Source organism: Furipterus horrens, unplaced genomic scaffold (genome assembly GCF_987537825.1).
Source record: "Furipterus horrens unplaced genomic scaffold, mFurHor1.1.pri manual_scaffold_5, whole genome shotgun sequence".
Classification (NCBI taxonomy): domain Eukaryota; kingdom Metazoa; phylum Chordata; class Mammalia; order Chiroptera; family Furipteridae; genus Furipterus; species Furipterus horrens.
The window spans coordinates 190,997,398-191,023,796 of record NW_028327175.1 but is presented as its reverse complement, the minus strand read 5'-3'; the positions used below and the strand labels follow the sequence as shown (position 1 = coordinate 191,023,796).

Below are 26,399 nucleotides of genomic sequence, written 5' to 3'. Positions count from 1 at the left end.
TCCTGGCAGACGTGGTGGAGCCTGGGTGTGTATGAATAACTCATAACTGGAGCCCGCCTAGTGAGGAGCTCAGAGCTGGCTCTGGAAACACCCTAGGGGTTCTCTCCGAGTGGCACACGCTGAAATGTGGCCACACCGGTTCGGGCTATTTTAAGCTTCAGAAGCCAAGGGAGGTAAGGCAGGGTGAACCTGAGGGCTCCGAGGAAAGATGGGTTCCAGGCCAGCTTTCTCTGTGCCTCCAAGGTCACCTTGGGCCCTTCCCCTGTCACCTGTGATCTTGCTTTCCTTTCCCCTCTTGTCCCTGGAAGGAGGGGAAGGAAGGGCCCCTGTGACCTCAGGGGAAGTGAGCGGAGAAGGAGCCGGAGTGGGGGGCAGGAGTGCCTGGTGCAGCGGAGTCCAGTGAGACAAGCGACGTGGGCAGCGTTGCTGTCTGCCAGGGCCCGAGTGCTTCCCCTTACATTTATTTATTTACCTTGATTTTATTTAATCCTCGAAACAGCCCTTAGAATAGTGTAACTGTTATCTCTGTTTGTCACAGGAGGAAATAGAGCCTCAGAGAAAGGAAGCGGCCTGCCCCAGGACCAAGGTGACACAGCAGGACGGGGATTTGAAACCAGGTGGGTCTGCATTCCTAATTACCATGTTCTGTGGCCTCAAAATCCACCAACAGTCAGAGCCACCCTTTACTACACATGCTCTTCTCTATTCCTTCCCACAGCTCTGGAAGTTTTATTTTATAAGCCCCATTTTTCAGATGGGAAAACTGGAGTGCCGAGAGCTTAAGAAATCTGCCCAAGGACCTACGGTCACCCTTAGCAGTGCAGGACCGAACGCAGCTCCCCCCTCCCTGGTCCAGGGTCCTCCCTTTATACCACGCACAGATTTTAGTTCTCTAAAACAATTTCGCAGGCTTTTGCAGGACACAGACTTCAATCTCTCCTCACATAGTGCTGAGAAAACTGAGGTTCTGAAAGATTGGGTGACTTGCCCAAGGTCACATGAGCTAGCGGCTGGATGGGCTAGGACCCAGACCCTGGACTCTCTCTCCAGCTGTGTGTCAGCAAATTCTTATTTCCTGGCTCGCATCATAATTTCAGGGACGCTGTATCTGCCTTTCTAGCTCATTTCACTGGGCAGTGATTTCTGCCTCTTGGACTTGAGGTTTCTGTCTCAGTTCATTCAAGCCTCTGTCAAGGAGTGTGTGATCGGTGACTGCACAGGCAGCCGATGGAGTCAGGGCTTCTGCGACTAGGACTGAGGTTGCCTGCAACAAAGGGTTGACACCAACGATCCTTGTCGTTGAGGACCCGAGCACAGCTACACCTCTTTGTGTTTTCCTTATAAATATGTGTTGGGAGGGGACCAGGAATGTAAGCAGTAGGAGAGACAAAAAGTCCAGAATCTGGGAATTAATAGGTATTTGATGTGATTTGGTAATTTTTTGGAGTATTTTAGATGATTGGTTTCTTTTTTCTTAAATTTTATGTTTAGTTGTGGTAAAGTAGATGACACAGTTCTAAATAATGTGACAAGTATGACAGAAAGTCACACTTTAATTCCTTGATTCGCTCCTCCTTTTCTGAAGTCAACAAATACAAGTATCTACCGAACTCCTCTGCGCCAGGTGTTAAGAGAAGCCAGGTGCTGAGGATCCAGAAGTGAATCAAACTGGGTGTCTGCCCTCCCAGAGCCTACAGTCTAGAGAGGAACTAATACGAGGTGCACAGGTCCAAAGCCGTGTGTACAGTACTGTGACAGGGACAGGGTCAGTGTCAGGACAAAGTGCATGGCTGTCAGCATTTCCTTGGGTGAGGAGGTGTGGTGCTTGAATTTCACGAAGGCCTGGGAGGCTACACAGATGGGGGAGAGGTGTTTTCGGTGAAGGGAATGGCTGTGTAAAGGCCTATACAAGCAATAAGTGACCTGAGGGACGGTAAGTGTTTGTGGCAGCGGGGCAGGATGGGGGGGTGGGGGGTGGCGGTGAAGTTGAAGAGCACGGCAGGTTTGGTTTTGAAGAGCCCTGTGTGTTATGGGAAGGAATTTAAATTGTCTCCTGGAGGCAAGGAAAAGCTATTGAAGAGGTTCAGCTGGAATGTGACATGACAGGGTTTCTATTTTAGAAAGTCACTCTGGCTGATTAGTTAGTGATGGATGATTAGTGAGACCAGGCCCCAAAGTCATGTAGGGGAGAGCGTCAATGATCAAAGAGGGGATCAAAACAGCACCAGGTGTCTACACGAAGGCCCCAAAGGTGGAGACCGAGGTAAGAGCATGTGTGCACTGAGACATTGAAGTAGAAGAAAATAAAGGAGTCAAGAATAAGTACTAAATTTTTTCAGCTGTGTATTTGGGTGTCTAGCTTGCTAAAAAAAGAAAAATGGAGGGTCTCTTAAGAAAGTTTTTAAAAATGATAAACTATTATTATACACAGGATGTTAGGAAAATAGAAAAAGGGGAAAAAATATCCAGTAATCCCATTATTATAACACACCCTGTGTGCGTATTTTGATTTGTTCCCTTCCAATATCCCCTCCTAGTTTGTAACCTCAAGTCAATTTCATAGATGACAATTTTTCTTTTCTTACTTGATATGAATATTTCATTTATTTAAAAATGATTGTTGACATACAATATTTATTAGTTTTAGGTATACGATCATTTTCTTGAGTGTGGGGTGGTTAATAGGAAACACTGTGCTTCTTCAAGCCTGGGAAGGACGCACCTTGTAACTCACTGCTGGAGGCTCCATCTGCATCTTCTGTTTTAAGCCAGGGCCAAACCTCCTGCATGTCTAAGAGCCCAGGTCGCTTTAAGCGAGGACTTGGTCACAGTGGTTTATGGTGTTGTTGGTTCCATAGCTTGGTGCATCCCATTACTTATTCCTTTCTACCTCCCCACCGGCCCTTAAGATGATCAAGATGCTAAAACACTGCATGCCTTTGTGTCCTGGGAAATTCAGCCTGACGTGCCAAGAAATGACAGTGTTGAAGTTAATCCTTGATATGGCTCGTGAGGCTCACTTGTTGGAGAAGTCAGTGGGGAGAGTATAGATTTTTCATTTACCAGGATAGTCTCTGAGCCCAGTTCAGCTTCCAACCTTGCTCCACAGGGAGTGTCTGGCTTAGAAAATAAAAAATAATGAATAAGAAGTCTCCAGAAAAGTTGTTCTGGCTCTAGCTGTCTCTGGAGGGTCAGAAAAATTTGCCCTTGGCAAGCTCTGGGTATAGCGCAGGCATGGGGAAAAAGCTGTAGCCTTCTTTGAGGAAGGTATTATGCAGGGTGTCAGCAGCCTTGGCTTTGAATGAGAGGCCTCAGGGGAACAGCCAGACAGTGGCCTTATTCTGTGTTATCGGGTTGAAGGGCAATCTTGGGCAAAGTAGGTGTTCAGTGGAGAAAGGCAGGCTTGGAAGGGGAGCCAAGTCCTTTTGCTAACCTGGAACGGAGCTGTGGTTTCAGTGCGGCCTGGCAGACATGAGGTCGCTGGACTCATTCCTCAGACTCTCCCTGCGCTCCACGGCCACCAGAGTCTTCCCTCTCCCCGGCAGCCACTGGGAGGAAATTTGCCTATCAATGAATCCAGGGCAGGACAGGCATTAAAAGGAGGAGATGGATAGTATGGAATGGGGAGGATGCTGATGACCAAAAAGCAGGAGTTGGAATCGTTTTTATCTCTCACATGCCATTGCGCAGGGAGAACAGGACGGAGTCCAACAGTATGTTCTCTGGGGCTCTGCCCAGGCTAATTTTACATGACAATGGCTGCTCTATGCTCTTTCATGGAGCATTCTAATAACTTTGCAGGCCCCATGTGACCTAGCGGCCAGAGCTGGAAGAGGCTCCCTCTTGGACTTCCGGCTCGGTCCAGCGGCAGGCAGGGAACAGAGTCTGTGAGTTACCCAGGTGGCCTTACAAGCATTTTTCCCAGCCACTCCTGCTGTTCTTACAGAAGAGGACCTTTATTGGTCACAGGATCGGCAGTCCAGGGCATGGCAGGTCACTGTCCCTGACCACTGGGCTCTTTCCTACAGGCTGGAATGAAGGTTGGACTTTCATTCCATTGGAGTCACTGAGAGATTTTGCAAGATAGTTTGTCGGAGTGTCTGTGTGGCTTCCTGCAGGCCTAGCCCATCCCACTCTGTCCACCTGGAAATGCCGGGTGCAGTCAGAGGGGAAAATATGCGTGGCACCGATGTGAGGCTTGACCAAGCTACTGAGAGGAGGGCTTTAATGTAGGCCGAGATGCAAGCTGGTTTTGAAATTTACTGGTCTCTTTAAAAATAAAGAAAACCAAATGACTTTAAAAAAAGAATATTATATTACAGTAACTTAAAAAAAAGTAAACCACTGATAAAAGAATTGTGACATAAACAAAGAAAAATGTAAGCGAGCCGTTCTTTTGTGAGCAATAAAGGCCGTAGACAAGGAAACGCCAGGACCTGTGACCCGTGGCGCACACTCATTTCTCCTATCTCCTGTCCATTTGCACAAAAAGGGGAGGTTCTTGTTGCCAAGTGGCCTCCATGAAAAGACAGGACTCAGTGAAACACATGAGCTATCATTATTATGATGCAGTCTGTTCTTTCGATCAAAATAGCTCTTAGAGTATCGCAGAGTGACTTAATCTCTTTTGTCCGCATGCAGCCTAGAGAGCCTTCTCAGGCCCCGCACTCGCAGCCAGGGCATGGTGTCTCAGCAGGACTCTGCAGGTTCTGGAAGTCAGTCTATTAATCCCACAGAACGCTCCACTTGCAGGGGAACTAGGCTTCCTTTGTTTAAGTGCGGAGGTAGTTCCTGGAGGCAGAAACAGAACCAAGGAGAACCTTCCCAACTCCTTTGATAGCAGCTGACACAAACCAAATTGAATCAATACACACACACAAGGGATGGGAAGAGATGGAGGCGGGGCGGGGGTGGTGGGGTGGTGTTGAAATTGATTAGGTCATGTAGTTGGAAGATGCAACTTCCTCTCCCCACCCCAATTTTTGTTTCCAGAAGAAAGGGAAAGAGGAGCAATGTGGGCTGAAATAACTGTCACCCACCATAACCTTAGCACCAAAGGGGACAGCAGCAGCAGCCTCCTCTATCCCCCCGACCCAAGATGCTACTGCTTATCTGTAGTCCCTGGGCCATCTCCCACTCAGGAGCTCTCTTTTGATCTGAACTCTTTTTTTTCCCCCCATTGAGCACATCCCAATGAAAGCCTTGGTCTTTTTAATGTGTGTTCTGGGAAGACCAAAGCCCTTAAAATGGTTTTGGACTCATATTGACCCAAGATTACTGAATGAACAGGATGCTGCAGTATTAAAAGTCACCCATCAGAGCTGAAGTTGCTCCAAGCAGGCACATGCAACCAAAAGTTCTTCCCTTTTCATCTCAGTGAAATTTCCTTTTCCCAAGATTCCAAGGAGTGGGCTTTTGACTATAGTCAGTTTGCATTGCTTTCAATCATTCCACCCTTAATAATGACTGACTTCTTCCTGTGCTGATCAAGGTAAGCACACACCCACGCGCACCTTCCAGGAGTGATATGAAGAGGAAGAAACCTGCTAGTGACATGTCTAGAATAAATTTAGTCACCTCCCACCTCCATTCTCTGTGATGCTCAATGCCCATGCAACTCTATTCTCGGATCTCCATACAATTGCACCATAGAAATCAGTATCTGAACTCACTTGAGTAGGTTTCTGTTTAATGCAATCAAGCATCGAACAAAAACACTTAGTCTCCTCTTCTGTTGTGTTTATTTAGCTCTACACTCCTAGTCGGCTACGAGAAATGTGCTCGTCCTTTTCACAGCTCTGTCCCCAGCTGCGTGGCACAAAAGAAGTGTTTCTTGTATATTTTTCTTCAATGAGCTCATGAATTGTCACCTTATACTTTACCATTGAAATGACCAGCTAACTCTGTGTCTGCTTTTATCAGGTCTGATCTCAACTGATTTCTCCAGTTCCTCTGCCTGGTTTCTCCTCCCATAACTCCTGAGTGCACATGACCCATCATGATCTTCTCAATCTCTTCTCCATCATGACCTTCTGGTTTCAGCTTCTACCACCAACTGACCAACTCTATCCTAATTCATTAGTTCAAATTCTTGAGAAGGAGGGCAATAGAGAGAGAGAGAGGAAAAAAACCCAATTTATCCAGGTCGCCTGTTTGTGCCATGTCAGAGGTCGTGAGCCAACCAGAAGATTGACTGTCTGATGTCTACTTTGGTCATCAGCTGAGGTAGAGGACAGGTCAGTGTTGACTAGTTTAAAACACAGGTGCCCAGGCAACAGGGTCTGTGGACAGGGCAGTTTCTCAGAAAATGGGGTACGAGCGTGGAAGGCAAGTTTTGATCTCTCATAAAATAAAACAAACTTTCTAAAGAGTTTATTATAGACAGAGAGATGACTTAAAGGCAGATCGATATAAATCAATATAGAATCTGTTCTCATTGCATATTCTCCTTTCTTGTAAGAGACATCTTCTCCAGCAGAGTGCAGGTGACTCAGGATAGGCCAGTTATTGAATCTCAACTCCCTAGCTGTAGCGGCTGGGTCAAGGGTAGGCATGTGAGACAACCAAATCAATGAGTTCTTTCTTGAAATTTTTAGCAATGAATCTGGAAGAGAGCATTCCTTTTCTTTTCTCTGATTATGGAGCTGCTGGGTTATGAGGCTGAACTGCTAGCGGCTGTGTGCTTCATCACATGGAGAGAAAAATAAAATATTCAGTTAGAAGTAGGGGCCAGACGCTGAGAGAGAGAGAGAGAATAATTCTTGACAGCCCTCACTCCTAAGAGCCTTAAGGTGAATCCCACCCTTGTTCTAGTTCTTGTTCTTGCCATTGTTTAGTTCAGAGGGCCAATAAATTCCACCCCCTTCCTTCATTCTCTCATTGCTTAAGCTAATTAAATGGGCTTTTCCTCTTTTGTAACCAAGGTAGTTCTGAATGAAGACAAATGCTAAATTTGGTCATTTAAACTAAATAAACATTTGTTAAATGAGCAAAACTCTGAAAGTTATGTAAGTTCCAAGGGAAGAGAGAGAGCAAAGTAAAAAAAAAAAAAAAAATGCAAATTGCCTTTGTTAATTAAGGTAAAACATTTCTGAATTCAGTACCTAATCCATAACAAACCCCACCCTTGAGATGTGAACTTTCTTTTCCTTCTTCTTTTTTCCCTTTTTATTTTTGAGCACAAAGCACATGCTTTTCCCTGCGTCAGCAAGCGGGGCAAACACTGAGTTTAAGGCAACCAAAGGACATGAACTTGAACTGAAGTTTGAAAATATAGACTGTCCTAGATAGAATCTCAAGATTAGGAGACATTTTGATATAGAGCTGAACATAAGTCTTTTCTCTTCCAAAGAACCAGTTACCCTTTGTTCTGGAGGCAGAAAGGAATAGTCTACATTTCCCAGAGTTTAAAAAAAAAGTAAGGTTCCAATTGAGCAAAAAACATAGTTTTCCCAAGGCTCATTTTCGTTTTTTATTTTGGGGCAGGGAGGACATTAGACCTTGAATTGGAAGGTACATTTATGAGGGTGAAGGTGTCTCCAGGGACGGTGCTTGTAGGCTTTACTTGGAGTTTTCTAGAAATGCACAATGACCTTTGATAGCTGTGGGTTAACTCGTGGTCCAGTGGCATTGTGAATGGTCACATGCAAAAGAGTGAAGCAGGCAATAGAGAAAAGAACCCAGCCACTGTCTCTGCACAAGTCCTGTAACAAGACGAAGGGGATTCTAAGTGCTGACTCAGCTCTGGAGCTTCAGAATGAGGCCTGAGAGAGAGGGACAGCCCAGAGGCCAAGCCCCAGCCTCAGCTGGAAAGTCAGTATAGAGCTGAATGGAACTTTAGAGAGCGTCCAAGTTACTGTCCTTATTTCACAATAGGGGACAATGAGACCCGGAGAGAAGTATTTTACCCCCAGCTTTGTGGTTACTGTGTTAGTCCAGTTTTCCAATATGCAGACTCCAAGATAGGATTCGACATGTAGAGATTCTATTAGGGAAAACATCCTAGTGTGCGAGTGAGGAAGGAGCTGGAGAAGACCACGCTGGGAGTCTGACCTGAGCAGAAGGTTGAATGCCTTAGACTGCTAGGCCCTCCGAGGAAGGTTGGGCAAGGCCTGTGTGTGGATGTGGGGATGTCTGCTCCTCCAGCCAAAGTTGGCTGAGAGGGGAGTCTTGTGTCTCCCGGGAAGGGGACTACCTTAGAATCCCTCCCATGCTATTCACTGGCCAGGAGCAACCCATGGGATCCATGGGATGTGTGGCTTTCACGCAAGGGGCCCTTGGTTGATTACTCCCTGTAGCTGGAGATCTACTGACCCATTCCCGCAGCCAACTCAATGCAGATGATCTTGGACTCACACTGTGTTCATCCTATTCCTCCTCCATTATCCATCTTAAATTTCTCTCACCCTCAGCTTCACTGTGGCAGGGCTTGGTGGCTTATGTGGCAGTAAGACCAAGCCTTCATTCCTGGTGGTATCTCAATGCTTGATAACATGTCTTTTTCAGATTGGGGTTGTTGCTCATAGTGACAGAGAGGCAAGGGAGGACCAGGTGGCACCCAAGTGGATCATCTGGATTCATGCATAATTTCTCTATGCCTTTATCATGTAAAATCATCCTTCTGTTCTCTGAATTATTAAGATCAAAAGCTCCTGCCAGTTTAATGATTTTTTTCTTTGCTATCCCGTGGGCACAAGGAATTCAAAGTACACTTGTGGCAGCTGTAATTTATAGTCCAATGGGACCCATGTCATGTCCTCTGCCACGAGTGAATCCCTTTGGGAGACCAGAACCTTCAACCAGGCAGAGTCCAGAGTCAGAGGGACAGGAATCACAAGATGCCCAGAGGGTCATTGGGAGTGAGGATCACTGTGGCCGTTGTCAGCTTCTACCCCTTGGTTTCCAGACTCATGTATCCTTCCTGCTGGAGACAATGTGCCATAAAGGTGTCTCTGACTTAATAAACACACTGCATTTGGAAAAATGTGCCCCATAACTTCTGAGCATGTCCCCTGAGCTGGTACTTCAGCTGTATCTTTTGCAAGCTTTTCCTGCATTCTGGGAGGTAGCTTGTTCCAGTACAAATTGCCAGGTCAGATGTCCAAGCAGATATCCAATTGGAGAATGACATGTCTGTCTCTCCATTTTGCCAGTACCCCTCCCCACACCCCACCTACAATTTTCAAGAGTGATTTGCTTGACTTCAGGGAAGGTATTATATTATCTGCAACTTACTTTAAACTACTATATATATTAGTATTAAACTCCAGGAAGCTAGTCAACATTCAGAGTATACAAATTAGGAACCCACACTCAAGGGGATGGTTCATTAGCGTGTGAAAATGCTAAGGGTCACTACAAGCCTTCAACTATTATGCCTGCTGACCTCTAGATCCCTTTTCTGTCCTCCACACTGCTGTATGTGGGCCTGAGGAGCTGGCCTTTATAACCTGCATCCACCCAGCCCCCTTGCTTGATTTCCTGAAGGATTCAGGGAGTGGCAGGCACAGCAGGAGACTGAAGCATGGAAGGGGGGAGAGACACTGGGGTATTTTTCCTTCCTTCCCATCCACAGTCTGAGCAAGACCTTTTGGGCTAAACCTTGGCAGTGGCTGCCTTCTCCGAGCTAAGGCTGCAGATGCTGTCAGGGAACTTCCTGCTTCAGCTCCAGCTTCGTCCAGGTTCCCGGAGAAGAGTAGCAAAGGCTGTCACAGCGGCTAGCCCTGGGGTGTACCATCATCCTCTGTTAGTTCCTCTTGACCACACCTGTGCATTAGTTCCTTAAACTCTCTTCCAATACCTGCTGTGAGCATGCTTTCTGTTTTTTGCCGGGACTTTGACAGATAGAAATACTTTCATAGCCAATCAATACCAACAAGTTCATTAACTTGCGTAGGGATTTTTAGAAGTAATTTTTATATTGGTAAAATAAGCAATGTTCAAGCTATGTGAATTCATTGGCTAGAAATGGTATACAGGCACCTCTGTCCTTGCTTAACTAAAATAACTCAGAAAGTTCAACAGCCTATTTCTCTTGGATTGCCGTTTGGGCCTAAGATCCACTTCACTGTTTGGCCTCTTAACATAGGAATCTTAATGATACCTAGGCAGGTGGCTGAAACTTACAAGGAAAATATGCATTTGCCTCAGGAGTGTCCAAGGACAGAGCGCAGGAGCTTTATCAAGCTTATCAGCCGTTGGATGACTGTATTTCATTTTGTTTTGCTGTGTCTATTTGCTTATAAAAGTTAATATGAGTGTCAGAATTTGGTTAGGACTTTTGGATTATGGGGTTGAGAGACTGTTAGTCCTTCCCTATCTCAAACTTTTGGAAGCTACCAATACCTGAGAAGTAAACTCAGTAATCGTGGACCATCAAGCTGGCTTAGATGTGACCATGACAGAGAGAAGCACCCCCCCCCATCCCCCCGCCCAGGGAGGGACAAAATCCCCTTTCCCAGACACTGGGCCTTCCCAAGGTGGCTTTTCACTTCCCATGCCCTTCGCGGGCTGAGTGTGGGAGTGGGGAGGAAGTGTTTGCCATTTCTCACTAAATGCTGGAACAGGGAGCCTAGTCCCATATCTGGGGTTCTTTTCAGAGGACAGGGTCCATGGCAACTCTATTCATCTCTTGGCCCTCATTACCAATTTGGGGCCCCAAGTCATGTCAATTCTTTGCTTGAAGCTGTATTCCAAACGCAGCGTTTCACTGCAGGACACCTCCGGGGAGATTCTATGGACAACATCCTCAAATTGCAGGAGAGAATAGAGAGGCCCAGAGAAGCTGAGCCATTTGCTCAAGGCCACTCTTATTCGGTGGACAGAGACCTAAGCAGAGCCCATGTTGCCCCCAATTTGGTGTTCTGTGTGGTGCTGAGCTGGCTGTTCAGGGGAACTGGCGTAAGGAAGCTTAAGGAAGTTTAAGGATGGTATGGAGGCACATTGATCAGTGATCAGGCATTCACTCAATAGCTTAGGGATCCAGAGAAATAAGAAGTGACACAGTCCTTTCCCTAGAGAGTTCTTCATCTGGTTGCGGGCTACAACTACCATGGGAAACCATGGGAAATAGCATTGAACTAGCTCACTGGAGTGGGATAGCTCTAGGAACGCAGGAGCACAAAGAATGGTCATTCAGATGGTGGTTAAATATCTACTCCAGACTCAGACAGACCTAGTTCAAATCCTAGCACTCCCCAGGCAAGCCACCTAACCTTTCTCAGCTTCATTCTGCCTATCTGCATGAGAAGAAAAAGAGCCTCTGTCACATGTCACAATACATTGAAAATTAACTAAGATCTTGCCTGCCAAAATGCTTCATGTAGAGCTGGACAACATGGTAAGGGCTCTCTTGGCTAATTGATATTAATATTGGAATTTAGTATTCCAAAGGAGTCCACTCAGGGGGGTGGAATAACCTTGAAGAATACTAATTAAATGACTGAAATGACTTGCCAAGTAAACATAATCTAGAAACAGGATTAGCCAAGGGTCAAGCAATTACGGTGGGATTACTTGGCTGCTGCTTTGTCAGGACTGACGGAGTGTCATACAGTATTTGGGGGACAGTAATCACCTGCTTTCCCACACACATCATCTTCAACTGCTCGATCAGCCAGATGCAAGCATAGAGCTAGAAATGACCAAGAAATCTGTTTTCCAAGTTGTCTGTAGAACAATTGCCATGCAGCCATGTAGAAATAGATTAATTGTTCTTAAGGTTTCTGTTTGTTCATCTTTTCACCAGCTTCACAAATACCCCAAGGTCATGTTGAGTACTAGACCAGTCTGTTGTAATACAAGTCTGGGACAATACTATCAGGAGGCCAGCATGCACTGCTGCCCGTGAGTTCTTCACCAGGGTACCCGCACAAAGGGAACCAGGAAGAGAATGCTGTCTGTCTAGTCAAGGGACAAACATTTCCATATCAGGAAAATGGAATCAAGATGTTCCAGAAGCCTGAAAAGATAACTGGCTCAAGAGCCAATATGACTTTAAAAGATGTTTTCACAGAGAACAAAGACTTAATCTCGTGTAAGCACTGCAAGAAGCCCCGTGGTTCAGAATCAATTACAAATTCAGGATATGAAACAACTGAACTTTGGTTTAGTGAGGTCCATAACCTGACTATGAATGCAGAGAAGAAACTTATAGTTCTCTTAGTACCTGTAATGGTGACAAATTGGTGGCCTTTTAAGCCTACCTATGAACTGACCCTGATTTAACAAAGAAACAAGAATGGAATGTACTGCGGTGAGAAATTCCATCTCTGGATTTGTCCTGAGAGTTTCCAGACATACCATCCATTTTCTAAGAAAAGTTTTTACTTAGAATGGCCTAGCTTTTTCTTGTTATTAACATTGCAATTTCTTCTAGGAGTCCCATTTTCTCATTTACCTGGAATAACGTTAACTTTAAAAAACTCAATGTACAATAATAACCAGCTCACATCCATTAGGATGGCTACTATAAAAAACAAACAAACAGAAAATAATAATGTCTGCAAGGATGGGGAGATACTGGGAGTCTTGTTGGGGATTATAAAACGGTATAGCTGCTGTTGAAAACAGTGTGGAAGGTCATCAAAAAACTAAAAATACAACAACCATGTAACCTAGAAATTTCACTCCTGGACACACCCCAAAGAATTGAAAGCTGGTTCTCAGAGAGATATTTGCACGCCCGTGTTCATAGCAGGACCATGTACAATAGCCAAATGTGGAAGCAACCCACATGTCCATCAATGGATGAATGGATAAACAAAACATGGTATATACATGTGAGGGAATATTATTCAGCTTTCAAAAGAAAGGAAATCCTGTCACATGCTACAATATGGATGAACTTGAGGACATTGTGCTAAGTGTAATAAACCAGTCACCAAAAGGCAAATACTGCATGATTCTTACTCATATGAAGTACCTAGAGTGGTTAAAGTTGTACAGATGAAAAGGAGAACGGTAGTTGCCAGGGACCAAGAGAGAGGGGAAAGAGGAGTTCTTATTTGATGAATATAGAGTTCAGTTTTATAAGATGAAAAATTCTGGAGTTCTATTTTACAGCAATGTAAGTATATCTAACACGACTGAACTGCCCACTTAAAAATGGTTAATACATTTTATGTTGGTTTTTAACACAATAAAAAACCTCAATTCAATAAATGCCTCAAACTGCTAAGATAAATCAACAGATGGAGAAATGGACAGGTGGTAAAGCAACTATAATAAAATGTTAATTGTAGAATCTAGATGATGGGTATATAGGTGTTTTCTGTAAAACCCCTTCAACTTTTTCGTATGTTTGAAATTTTTTTATAATGAAATGTTGGCAAAGAATGAAAAAAATCAACATAGTAATTAAAATTTATATACATGCACTCTACATGTGATACACCTACTATAGCTATGTAGCTAATATTTTTAATTATGGCACATTTTTCTTAAAAATAATTAAACCTCTCTGAACGAGGGACGCTTTATGACATAAATTTGCTTAACATTCTTTGATCCAATAACATATAGACATTGGTTTTCAGAAAATCCATCAGGGTAAAAAGTCCCTCAGAGTGAGCATTCACTGACTTCTGTTCAACTCCCTGCCAGCCCAGTCCTGCTCCCCCCGAGCTGAGCAGATATCCTCACTTCTGTCTTTTTGTTTCTTATGCTTATTTCCCTATCTTTAACTAAAATGCTTATACCACAGTTTCTCATTTTATCAACTTTAAAGGCTGTCTGTTGACTTCCTGCCTTGAGAGATATGGATGTGGCTCCCATACACGGTCCCCGCCCCCGCATCACCACCTTCCCCCTCTGCTTCCTTCCCTGCCGGTTACACTGCCCTCAGTCCCCCACGGGTTAGCTCCGCAACTTCAAATGTAGAGCTGGGCCTCCGGTTTTATGCCGTCATCAGCCATCCCTGTCATCTCTTGAGCCTCTGTAAGGTGGACTTTTTATTGTCCCATCCCCCTATTCTCCTCGCACTCACCTTCCATGCCTCAGATTGTTCACCAAACCTTTACATCAGTCTGAATGGGTCAAACAAAAACGAAAACAAAACCCCCACAACAATTCCATGCCAACACAGAGAAGGAGCAAACTGCTGAGGAGACGGGGGGTGGGGGTGGGGCACCCCAGGGACACCTGGCCATTGGGTGGTAGTCATGTTTGCCATCACTAAGCTCACAAAACGGGGGCCTCACCATCACCTCCCTCCGCCTGGGAGGCGGAGAGCAAGTTCATCACGATCCCAAGTGGGAGCACAGATGAAAGGCCTTTCACAAACTGCTTTCTATGTTATTTAAACATCTGCTCTGCATTCTTTCAGGGTAGTCAGAGGTCTATATAACTGCATTAGATTTTTTTAAATGAGATGAAATAAATGAAAGGAATGCATATTTAAGGGATGGCCTCAGTTGGTCTGAGCTATCCCCCAAACTGTTTCTTTGTGTCTCTATGAGAGACAGAAAATGGCCTGGACACACTGAGGCATGAGCCCAGTAGCATGTTCCTTCATCCTGCTGTGAGTTCAAGTTCTGTATGTGCTGATGTTGTCACTAAATTACATACAGCTTGAATCCAGGGGTTCAAGGGTTTCAAATATCTTTGTCTTCCCCTCCCCCCATCATCATTCTCTTACTGTCACTATGCTAGAGCCAAAGTCTCCTGAAATGCAGGCAAGTTCATTCTACAGCCTTGCTGACGATGTCAAACCCAATGTATTGCTCAGGGAGCTATTTTAGCAGACGCAGGTTGTTTATGATATGTCCTGACGTGCACCGGGCTCCCTCTGCCATTTTCCTCCAGGATACCACAAGCAGCCTCATCCCAGGATTCTGTATAATGTTCACATAATGGGACAGCCTCAGATTGCTGGCTGACATGGTAAACAAAGTAGAGAATACCTTCTATGTGACCAAAGGATAAAGTTCAGAGCAATTCCTTGTCTAATTCTAGTCATGCAAGTTTGCTGACATTTTTAAGGCAGTTGCTGACTTCTGTTGATTCCAAGTCTAGAATCCTGGCCTCTATCTATCCCCAATGATATCCACCTTTGAATCCCTGGAAGCTGTGAATATGTTGTCAAACAAAACATAAGGATCTTCCAAATGTGGGTAAGGTTAAAAACTTTGACATGGGGAGATCTTTCCAAATTGTCCAGGTAAATCTAATCTAATCACATGAATCCTTAAAAACAGGGACCTTCCCTGACGATGGAGAGAATGAGACTTTGGCAGGAAGGGGCCAGACTGATGCAACAGGTGAATGGCTCCGCTAGCCATTGTTGGTTTTCCAGATGGATGGAGGTCATGAGCTAAGGAATGTGGGCAACTTCTAGAAGTTGGAAAAGGCATGGAAACAGTTTCTCCCCTAGAGTCTACAGGAAAGAATACAGTTCTGCCAGTACCTTGAATTCAGTGTGACCTGTTTGGGACTTCTGACCTACAGAATTGTAAGATAAGTGAGTGTTGTTTTAAATGACTAAGTTTGCTGTAATTTGTTTCAGCAGCATTAGACAGTACCCTGCCCTAGTCCAGATTGGCATGCCCTCAAAATATATGAGAGTAACCAACTCTTCATAGTGCCTAGGTGCTTGAGAGTTGTTTATGAGTCATGTCTGGAGCATGTAAGTCATTTGGGACTCATGCAAAACATGCCATGGAGATAACTGAGTTTTTCCAAGTAGCTGAGGATTTATTCATTTAAGACATGAATCACTTTTTATTTTAAACATTTTGTAAAATGAACATTTTTAACTTTTAGGAAGCTTAAATTCTAACATTTTAAATTAAACATTCAAGTTTAATATTTTAACCTTTAGAAAGATTATAAATCCTTCACAATCCTATATCTATCTCCATATATATTCCGTGATGTATATATAGATATGTACATACATATATATTCCTTAGTACTTAAATGGAATACATTATACTTCATTTAACAAAATCATGATGTGTGGGTTTTTTATGTTAAGCACTAATTATTACCCAATACTATAGCATTGCCCGTGGGGACGACTAAGTATTGGAAAACTTCCCCATGTCGCAGATTTTCTGGAATGATGCTGATATTAAACATTCTGTCTTACTTTCCTTTTCCTTGTCAGATCACCTTTCCTGGTTTTCAGCTCAAGCGTCACCGTCACTATAGCTGTAAGGCTACTTGACTTCACAATGAAGGGCCCCAACTACTGTCCAACAGCGAATCCTAAACCACATATTTGCCTTGAATACATTTTTAAAAGTATTTTGCAGTCTCTTGTTTGTTCCCTTTCGGCCCTGATAAATCCTTTTCTGCACAACTTTGTCGTTGCTGGTATAGTCCTCACCGGGCAGCCGGCACGGTGCGACTCGGTAACCGGGGCCACGGGAGGTTCACTGGCATTGGTGCCGAGCAGCGCATCTGTGGCTGGGCCACAGAGAAAACTCGGAACCCCTTAGGTCTCCCCCTCTTCCTTGACCTGGTGAATCACCATCTGGCTTTGGACTTGAGTAGCAAAGCCCGCATCTCTCCTATGAAGCCCTTTAAATGAGACTAGAAAGAAAACAGTGTGATTGTGATCTCCCTCCTCAAAATATGCTTCCTTTCTAAACCCAGTCTGAGAAAATCCAAGCCAACACAGGCCTCCAAACCCCAGCCACAACCACCTGAGATATGAGATGTTCCATTTCTTAGCAGTCTGGCTGCTGAAGTCAGCACCGGCTCTACGGACTGACGCAGGAGGCTCTTTCCAGGGGGCGATGTGGCTGGAAGCCATTTTGTACATGGGGCCCACCCCGCTTCTTGGCCCTGCGCCTCAGACCTATTTGATTCACTGGGACACCCCTCTGGTTACTGATCACTGTTACTACGAAGAGGTGTCAGCAAGCTATGTGTCCCAAGCTAGTTTTCTTCCGAGTTTAACTTAGCTTGGCCTAGAGAGTGGGTTATGCATGTGTGTACATGTGTGTGCATGTTTCTGGGTATGTGTGATTGTGTGGCTCAGTGTGGGTGAGTGTAAGCTGTGTGGGGTTGTACATGTATTCATGTCTATGGTATGTGCATGCATGTGTGTACACGTTTCTCTGTGTGTGATTATGTGAGGCTCTGTGAGTGTGAACGCATGTGGGGTTGTGCGTGTGTGTGCATGTGTATATGACATGCATGTGTGCATGTGTGTGTTCACGTATGCAATCAAAGGGAAAGCAGAAAGAGGAAGAGAAAGAAGCGCAGAAGGAAAGGAGGGCCCACAGAGAAAGGCAGAGAAGTAGAGACTGACAGGCACGGGCACAGCGAGAATGAATGAGTGAGAGAGGCAAGGGGACACAAGTGACCCGGCAAAGGCAGAGAGCTAGCCACAGAAAAGAAGAGACTAGAGGTGCCAGTCCGGGGTCATTTCCAGGGTTAAGAAACGCCCCTGAGGGGAGGTAGGCAGACGCCAAAGCTCTCAGAAGGGTGATGTCATTGGTCTGTCTCCTTGTCACACCGTTGCCGTCTTCATGTGCTGGCGGTTCTCGTCACCCAGCTCCACCCCATCAGGACACGGTCCTGCCCAGTCATACCTAAAACCTCAGTGTGGAGCCTGCGGTTTTGTTTTTTTCTAATAACTTAGCAACAGCAAACAAAGGAATCACGCTTGCCCTCTGCCTCAACAAGGCAAACAGTGGCTGCCCCAGCCTGGGTGCCTCCCTGCCAGGCCACACAGGAGAGGCCGGGGCTGGAGGAGCTTGCTGGGGCCTTGGGTCTGTGGGGCTGCGGCAGCAGGAGCCTTTGTCCGAGAACAATAAAAACTAAGTCTGGCACCTGGTCCTGAGCTGCGAAGCAGGCAGAGGAGTTGACTGGGAAGGGCTATGGCCCCAGAAGAGACTTCTCAAGCCTGTGGGACAGACTGTCTGCTTGGGGACTCGGGAGGGACCTAGGCCCAGTGCTCCCACAGACCACTGTGTGAGCTGGAAATAAGGCTTTCTCGTTTCAGCCTGGGTGGTTTTCATGAGAAAAAGGAGTTGCCCTGGATCGGTGGTTTCCAAATGTCTCTGGGGATTCTACGGAACTCCCTCGTGACCTGTGGATGGTGGGCTCTGCCTCAACCTAAGATACCCCGTGTTTACACTTGACTTTTGTTTGAAGTCTGCTAAGCGAAAGCCAGTGCGAAGTCCATCTCCCCACTCTGAGCTGGAGGTCAGCGGCCTTGCCAGTCCCAGCCCTTGTGACTCACCTTCCTACTGCAGAGGGTAGAGCAGAGGGGGGAGTGGCACTTTTGGGGCCCTGGGACAGAGTTGGCAGTGAACTTTGGCAGGGGAAAAGACTCATTTATTCACTTGATTAGGGGATTAGACTCTTCCTGGCTGGCCCCCAATGCTGGAAACTCACCCCCAGAAACTGATTCCTTGAGACTAAGTACACGAGCTGGAGTTGGTCAAAGGGTGCACCCCACCCTGAAGGGCACAGTCTCGGCACTTTGGAATTCTGGGCTGGCAAAGCATTAGTTGACACAGTATTGGGCCATAAAGAAACAGAAGTTATTTCCTTGAAATCAGTGCTACCTTGATGATTGTAAACTCTGCAAAAAACCAAGGGGAAACCCAGACGAGATGACTTGCCAGGTTAGAAAGTCAGGTGCAAGCGCCATCAGATGTTGGAGGCGGCGCCTTCCTGGCAGCTGACTGTTCTGTGTGCCGAGTCCTCCCAGCTAGTCCAGCCCAGCTCTGTCCTTCTACACCTCACTGTGACCCACCCACTTTGTCAACAAGCAGTCATTAACCCTCAGGATGTGTCATTTAGGCATATGTCATTTCTGGGCTCCTGAGCTACCCACCCAATGTCACAAGTGGATTGGCTGCTGCATGTTCTGGAAGGATCAGAAAGCAGGCAACCAATGGTAAAACCAACCCTCCCCTGTTGGATTCTCTTTGAGCTTTTCTGTTGGGCTTTGGAGCTACCTGTTTTACTGGAGGGGCGGGTAAAGCATTCACCACCAGACTGAAAAATGACCAACTGCTCAAAAGCCGGTGGATCAATCTGGCAAATCAGTGAAATGGCATCCTGTGCCATTCAGAGGGTACAGCAAACACAGATGTACAAAGCAGGGTAGTAATTACATCTCAGAAGAAGATGCTAAATATTTAAATGCCTGCCTGGTGCTGATTCTTATTAGAGGAAATTTTTGATAAGGGTTTTGAAGGCAGTGAACTTGTGTTCTGGGTTATTTTTCCCTTTCTCTTAGAAAGTGCTGTATACATTTTTTTTTTTTCCATGTAGCAGGTTAAGAGCTACATTTCCCTTATGCAAATCATGAGTTACCTCCAACCTCAGCCTCGGTTCTCACACTGGAACGTTCATGGCGACAGCTGTCTCTTTGCTAGGGAAATCTCTTCATAATTGGACCACAGTTTATTTCTGTTTCCAGGGGCAACCACTTCAGATTGCTAGCCTGTGGGTGGTTTGTACACATGAGTCATGCAGATGTGATGTTCCTCCTGAAGAACCAGCCATATCCTTTTACCAGGTGAGGAACGTCACCTCCAAGCTCTGGGCCAGCGAGGCTGGCTTTACCACTGCAGGGGCCACAAAGGCTTTCCTCAAAGGCCAGCGTGACTGCCGTAGAGAAACACTCCTGGGGCTGTCCTGTTTCCACTCACAGCTCACCTTTGCCTGACTTTACCCTTGCTCTGCCTTCCTTCTCTCACCCCACAGGGGTTTTCCGGAAAGGCGCTCCTTCCAGAAATCACATGCCTCAAATTCCTCCTCAGGCTCTGCTTTTGGAACCTGAACTGGGACAGTAAGTCTCTATGACCATGGCCCTGAAGAGCCTGGAATTCCAAGGGCTCACCTGCTGTTCTAGATAGCTGCCGCAAGCTAGTCTGGTCCTCTAGTCCCCCTTCAGAATGTTGTCTGGGCCACAGAGGGTGATGACAGTGACTCCACTCCAGCACAGAACAGGGGACTGCAGATCATGTCACTGGAAAGTGCTCTGCCGATTGACCTCTGCTTCAGTACATGGATTCTTTATAGGATGTATCCACAAGGCCAGGCATTTCAGATCTGAAGCCCACAGGCCCATGGAGATGGACAGAGATGGACCCCGATGTCTTTTTGCAGACATCCAAAGGGCTACCATGAATGGGGTCTCCCTTACTAGACTGAACTGTGACTGAGTCCCTTTGATCTGCTCTAACAGAATACCATAGACTGGGTGGCTTATAAACAACAAAAAGTCATTTCTTACCATTTTGGGTGCTGGGAAGTCCACAATCAAAGTTCTATCAGAATCTGTGTCTGATGAAGGCCCGCTGCCCAGTCCAGAGGTAGCCATCTTCTCACATGGCAGAAGGGACAAAAGAACTCTCTGGGGTCTTTTTTTTTTAAGTGTATTTTACTGATTATTCTGTTACAGTTGTGTCAATTTTTTCCCCTTTGCCCCCTTCTGCCCTTCCTTCCAGCAATCCCCCACTCCCTTAGTTCATGTCCATGGATCATGCATACAGGTTCTTTGGCTTCTCCACTTCCTTTACTATTCTTAATGTCTATTTTGTTCCTAGCAATTATGCTTCTTGACCCCTGCACCATTTCCCCCACTCTCCCCTTCCCCTCCCCACTGACAAACACCCATATGATCTCCATACCAATGGTTCTGTTTCTGTTCTAGTTGTTTGCCTCGTTTGTTTTTGTTTTCATTTTTTATATTCATTCGTTGGTAGTTGTGACTTTGTTGTCATTTTACTGTTCGTAGTTTTGATCTTCTTTTTCTAAAATGTATCCCTTTTATAAGGGTATTAATCACATTCAAGAGGGCTCCTTCCTTATAATCTAATCACCTCCCAAAGGCCCACCTCCACATACCATCACACTGGAAATTAGGATTCCATATATGAATTTTGGGGACACCAACACTCACTCTGTTGCAGGCTGTCACCTGAAATTCTACTTCACGTGAGTTCTTTATGATGAACTAGTTTGTCCCAGAGTCCTGTGGGGCTATTGTCCAGGCAGCTTAGGGGGCGGGGAGGCGGTGAGTCTCTTCTCCCTCTCCAGGCTCCTCCCCAGCGTGGCTCTGCCCACAGTCTGTCTTGCTTATCCCTTCATTTCAGAGTCTCCTTTCACCTTCTAGGGCATTAACCTTTGCTTCCCGCCCCCCCCCACCACCACCAAAGCCCATCTTGTTCATTGCTCTCACTCATCATGGCTCTCCTTATTTGATCAGCATAAGGCCCAGGGGTGGGGTTGGGTACACTGGATACTTCTGGGCCAGGCCCATAGGGATCCGATGAGTTGGGAGGGAAATAGAGGTTATTGGGGTAAGAAAAGTGAACAGATTCTAAACGACAATCAATATACTTCTTATATGTTTTTTCTTCCCTGTCCAGTCAGGGCTCTTATTCTTTACTTCTCAGATCTTAAGTGTTTGGGTCCTTGTTCATATTCTTATGAATGCAGTTCATCTCAACAAATTCAACAGAGTTCAGTGGAACCCACCATGTCCATGTTGTCATTGAAAGGGTCAGAAATGTCATCTGCCTTCAAGGTGTTGATGGGCTGGGCAAAAGGACACAGATGGTAAACTGAGAATTCTTCCCAAGTCACAGTTAGCCTGGTGACTCAGTCTCAGTAAAGGCTCTCATTGAGCAGAAAGCAGTCTCCAGAATATATCAGTTTGTTAAAATGGGGCCCTTGATGACCGATGTTTCTCCTGTGGAGAGTGTCTTCACATTTCAGGACATCTAGCAACGCTGCCCCCATGCTCTAGATGCTGGGCACCCCCAACCTGTTCTTTCAGCAATCCTTCAGAAGGTCCTCACACATTTCACTGTGCTTCCTGGGGAGCAGTGTTGCCTGATTGAGAACCACTGGCCCCTGGGGAGGTTCAGCTCCTTCCCAGGTGGAGCTCTCCAAAGCATGTGACCCTAGGCTCGGCCCCACAACGCCTACACCCCAAATCCAGAACAGAAGTGAGAAAGAGGGAACCAGATAGGAGGTAATAAGGGCTTAGGGAGCAGCAGGGGAGACTGGAGGTGTAACCTGGGGGAGGTCGGAGTGGTCTGATGAAGAAGGCCACTGGGAACGGGGACGTATCTGCCCAGTCAAGGGAACTGCATGGGAGAGGGCCCAGCGAGGGCCCTGCAAGAGCATCAGCCTGAATGCTACCAGGGCCAAGGGCAGGACCCAGCTGAGGAGCCCCGGTTGTAATAGGAACAAGTCTTCCGCCTCTGCTTCTCTTCTCACCCTCCACCTGGCAGGTGAGTGGGGAGAGAGTAAGGATCGGGAGAACCATGCCCCCAGCCCCATCAAGCTTCCCAAGAAAAAATAATTCCACACTGGAGAAGAAGGGAGGCCACTCTGTTTGCCAGATCAAGTCTGTGTGAGGGCCTCCAGGGGGCTGGAGGATGCAGAAAGCCCTGAGTGGTTGCTGGAGTTTTCACCCAGCCACAGGTGAAGGTTACCTTCAATAGATACAGTTCAAAGAGATAAAAAAGGATAAGTTACGTTTCTATTACAATCCAATGTCACAAGTTTGTGAAGGTTTCATATGGATTAATTTCAGAACAATTATTCTAACCCTGCCCCACTGTGCTCCTCGTGGAAATATGTCCAGCTTGCTTAGTAGGCAGCAGAGACTTCCGCAATGACACAGGTTTTAGAATCACACCCTGCCACCTGCCCCCATTCAGTGCCAGCTTGTGTAATTAACATATTGTCATCAACCAGAATGTCTGCCCAGGCTGAAAATGCAATGTGTAATTTATTGTGACTGGTTTTCATGGAATGAAATAGGAAGAAAGTAAATTAGCCATAAAGTTAGAGAGCTGGAACAGAGCTGTACCATTGGCAGCAGGAGAAAAGGCCAGCGCCCAGAAAACACACGGGAAAGTTTACTTCCTCTGATGCTCCCCTAAATCCTGTGAGTGTAAGGAATGCTGGTGTGAGCTTCAGGTATGTAAGGACTGGTGGTTCACGTTTGTCTAAGGGAGAAAGAAATGACGCTGTGAAGACTCTGGGATGCTCAGGGCTGAAAAGGGCTACGCCAGTGACAGGCACTCAGTGAGAAGCTAACACAAACCCACTGGAGCTGTCTGTGGTCTGTGCACATGACTTTCCAGGGTGCTGGGAGGCAAAACACACTAGAAGATTGGACCTTCGAGGCCTGGCCAATGCAATGATGATGTCTTAGTCAGCTCAGGCAGCTATGACAAAATATCACAGACTGGGTGGTTTAAGCAACACACATTTATATCCCTCAGTTCTGGAGGCCAGGAAGTCCAAGATCAAGATGCTGGCAGACTCAAGTCTTGGTGTAGGCCTTCTTCCTAGTCTGCAGACAGCCAGCTTCTTGCTGTGTCCTCACCTGGTGGAAAGAGGAAGCTCTGGTGTCTGTCCCTCTTCTTATGAGGGCCTGATCCCACCACAGGGCCACTCTCATGACCTCCTCTAAACCTGATTTCCTCCCAAAGGCCTCACCTCCGAATACCGCCATATTGGGGGTTAGGGCTTCCATAAAGGAATTTGTGTGTTTTGGGGGAGGGTAGGAGAGTTCGGTCCATAGCGCACAGGAAATTTCCTGGGGCACAGATAACCGGCCTTCTGTCACATGTTCTCTGCATTCTGCCCATAGATGGTGACAAGGTTAAGGCTGAACTGTCACCTTTCACACACTCCAGGCTTTGGGGAAACAAGGTGGGAAGAAGAAAAACACCCGAGCAGTGGCGTGATCGATGAGGACCTTCAGGTATTATCTGTTGGGATGAGTGTGTCAGTCTGTGTCTTGTTCCAAAAATGATTTAAGGGGGCTTACGAAGATAAAAACATTAGAAGTCAGCAAGAGAGACAAGGTAAAAAGACAACAAGGATAGGGACAAAATATAGGGCCAAGCCTTAAAATAGAAGGGGAATTAAATCTATTTTGCTTCGGTAGGGAAAAGTGCCATGCTTCCTGGGAAGCCGGCAGCGTTCTGTTCCGTCTCTTTTAAATTAAGAGTAAGCAGTGTGAGTCTCAATTGAGAGACCTGCATTTTGATGAGTTTGTTCTGTTTTCCTTTTCTTTGGTTCCCTGACCTTAAATCTCCATTTCAATGAGAAAATCGGCTCCATCACAGAGAGTTGACAGTTTTCTTGTAACTGTCTTCCTCTAGGGGTCTTTTGGTGAGGAACTGGGCAACTTAGGAGGGGAGCAGGGGAGGTCAAAGGTTAAGAAGGGATTGGAAGGACTGTACAATACAGGAACTCAAAAAGGAAAATTCTGGAAGAAACATCCATTTTACCTCTAGCATTTAGATGGTTCAGGATTTAATTATTTTCCAAAAGGAAATAAGACTAGGTAGGCCACCTCCGCAAGAGCTAGAAGCTCCATAAATAAAACAGGATTATCTGGATAATTGACTTGGCTTTTTGCTTTAGCTGTGTAGGCACAGTGAAGCTGGGTAGTGTTTATTCAGTTCTGTGATATTTTTATTTGGTGGAACAAAGGCTATCTTTTTTCTTTTCAACCCCAAGACCTGTTTGCTAAGGCTATCTTTATTTCAATGCTCCGTATTAATAAGCAACAGCTCTGTAGTCTCACGGAGAATCACTTTTAGCCTCCAGAATTTAAAAACAAAACAAATAAGAAACAAGGAAGTCAAACAAGTATATCAATACTGTCTAATGAGTCCCCATTATCTACAGGGTCAAGTTCAATTTCTTAGCCACGGATAAAAGGATTTGCTGCATCTGACCCTTATAACTTGGTACCTCACTTTTCCTCCAAAAGCTTCCCTAAAGGGACCCCTGGCTCCATTTAAAAGTCTTTGATGGATGTCTCAGATCCAAGTACTGGCCCTCATCCCTTCAGTCAGGCGTGGTTGGGGGAGAGGGGGCAGGAAGGGCCAGAGAATTAGCGCCTCTTCCTGCTCCTTCACTGGGATCTGTTAGAATCACTTGGGAGATTTTAGGTCATCACTTGGGCTGAATTGTTTTCCCCCCACCCCCAAATTCATGCACTGAAGCCCTGACCCCCAGTACCTAAGAATGTGCTCAATTTGGAGATAGATCTTTAAAGAGATGATTGAGTTAAAATGAGGCCCTTAGGGTGAACCAAATCCAATATAAATGGTGTCCTTATGAGAGGAGATTTGGATGTACGGAGAGTTACCAGGGATGCACGCACAGAGGAAAGACTATGGGGGGACACAATGAGAAGAGAGGTCTCGGGAGAAACCAAACCTGCTGTTACCTTGATCTTGGACTTCCAGCCTCCAGAACTATGAGAAGACAAATGTCTGTTGTTTAAGCCACACAATCCGTTGTGTTTTGCTATGGTAACCTAAGCTTACTAATAGAGGCCTCCTCCATAGACACTTTATGTTCAGCTGAAGTTCATTGTAATTATCCTTCCTCTCAACTCATCATAATTATTTTTTGTACCATTCATATAAAAATAAAACCTGAGGCTCTGAAATTATTTTATTTAACTCTTTGTATTTTGTGTTTTGTTTTCTCTCTCTCCCATTCTTCATTTAATCGTCAACCAAATCTTCGCTGAGCGCTACTATGTCCTGTTCCAAAGCGAGGAGATGGCCGGTCTCCAGTTGAGCTATGCGTGCACCACTGAACCAAATAAAGCCCGGAACACTGCAGGGCCCGGAAATGTGCAATGAGTTTCTTTTTGGAAGTCGTCATTTTTCAGATTATTAAAGTAAGCTGGGATTATGAAGGAATTTAGAAAATATATAGAAAAAGTGTGGCTATGAAATAAAAATCACTCATAAATGCCACTACTTGGGAAAAAAATTACTGTTAAAATTTTTAAGAATTTTCTTCCAGTTTAAAAACCAGAAACTGGAGACACGTTGCCTTGTTGTGGAGTAGCTCTTTAAAGAAATGTTCAATGCTGTGACAATATTCAATTATGATAATGATAATGATGATGATAAGTAACTTGGCTTATTAGAGCTCCATATAAATCTTTGTTCAAGTTTCTGCTAATTTCCTTCTGAAGAATTCCAAGAAGGAAGTCACAGGCTCATGGGAGATGAACGTCACAGTTCTTGATAGATGTGACCAAACTGCTACCCTGGAGTGGTTCCAAAAACCAGATATGATTTTAATCATAATAATCAGGTACATGCAAGACCTTCCACTGCTTAAATTTGATAACCCCAAACTTAAAAAAGAAAAAAATCTTTATAAGGTAGTCAGAAAACTCCTACATAATATCAGGAAGTTGACTACAAAATCTTCAATTTTTTTATTATTGCACCTTAATTATAACATATCATTAAGCTTGGCATAAGTAAGATGCACTATTAAAAAATCCAGTGCTTTTTTAAGTCTAGAATTTTAAAGCTAATACAAAAGGTAGAAGGAATTTTAGAAGTCCCCTACCGACTATATAGATGACAAAATTGCAGGCCAGGGAAGTGGCTTTCTTACGGTTTGTGCAGTTGCTAGTC

General features: G+C 45.4%; 1 long non-coding RNA gene across 4 annotated transcripts; it reads left to right on the top strand.

The window, feature by feature from the left end:
* LOC150010659 (uncharacterized) lies at positions 1-26,123 on the top strand. 4 transcript variants are annotated; one of them, XR_016511256.1, is made up of 6 exons: positions 1-173; positions 539-617; positions 19,385-19,483; positions 23,585-23,698; positions 24,719-24,777; positions 25,514-26,123. It is a non-coding gene; the product is annotated as an uncharacterized LOC150010659 (long non-coding RNA). The 4 variants fall into 4 exon arrangements; XR_016511253.1 differs by having other exon boundaries at positions 24,634-24,777; XR_016511255.1 differs by lacking the exon at positions 1-173 and adding an exon at positions 189-243 and having other exon boundaries at positions 24,634-24,777.
* Positions 26,124-26,399: the final 276 nt, after the last annotated feature.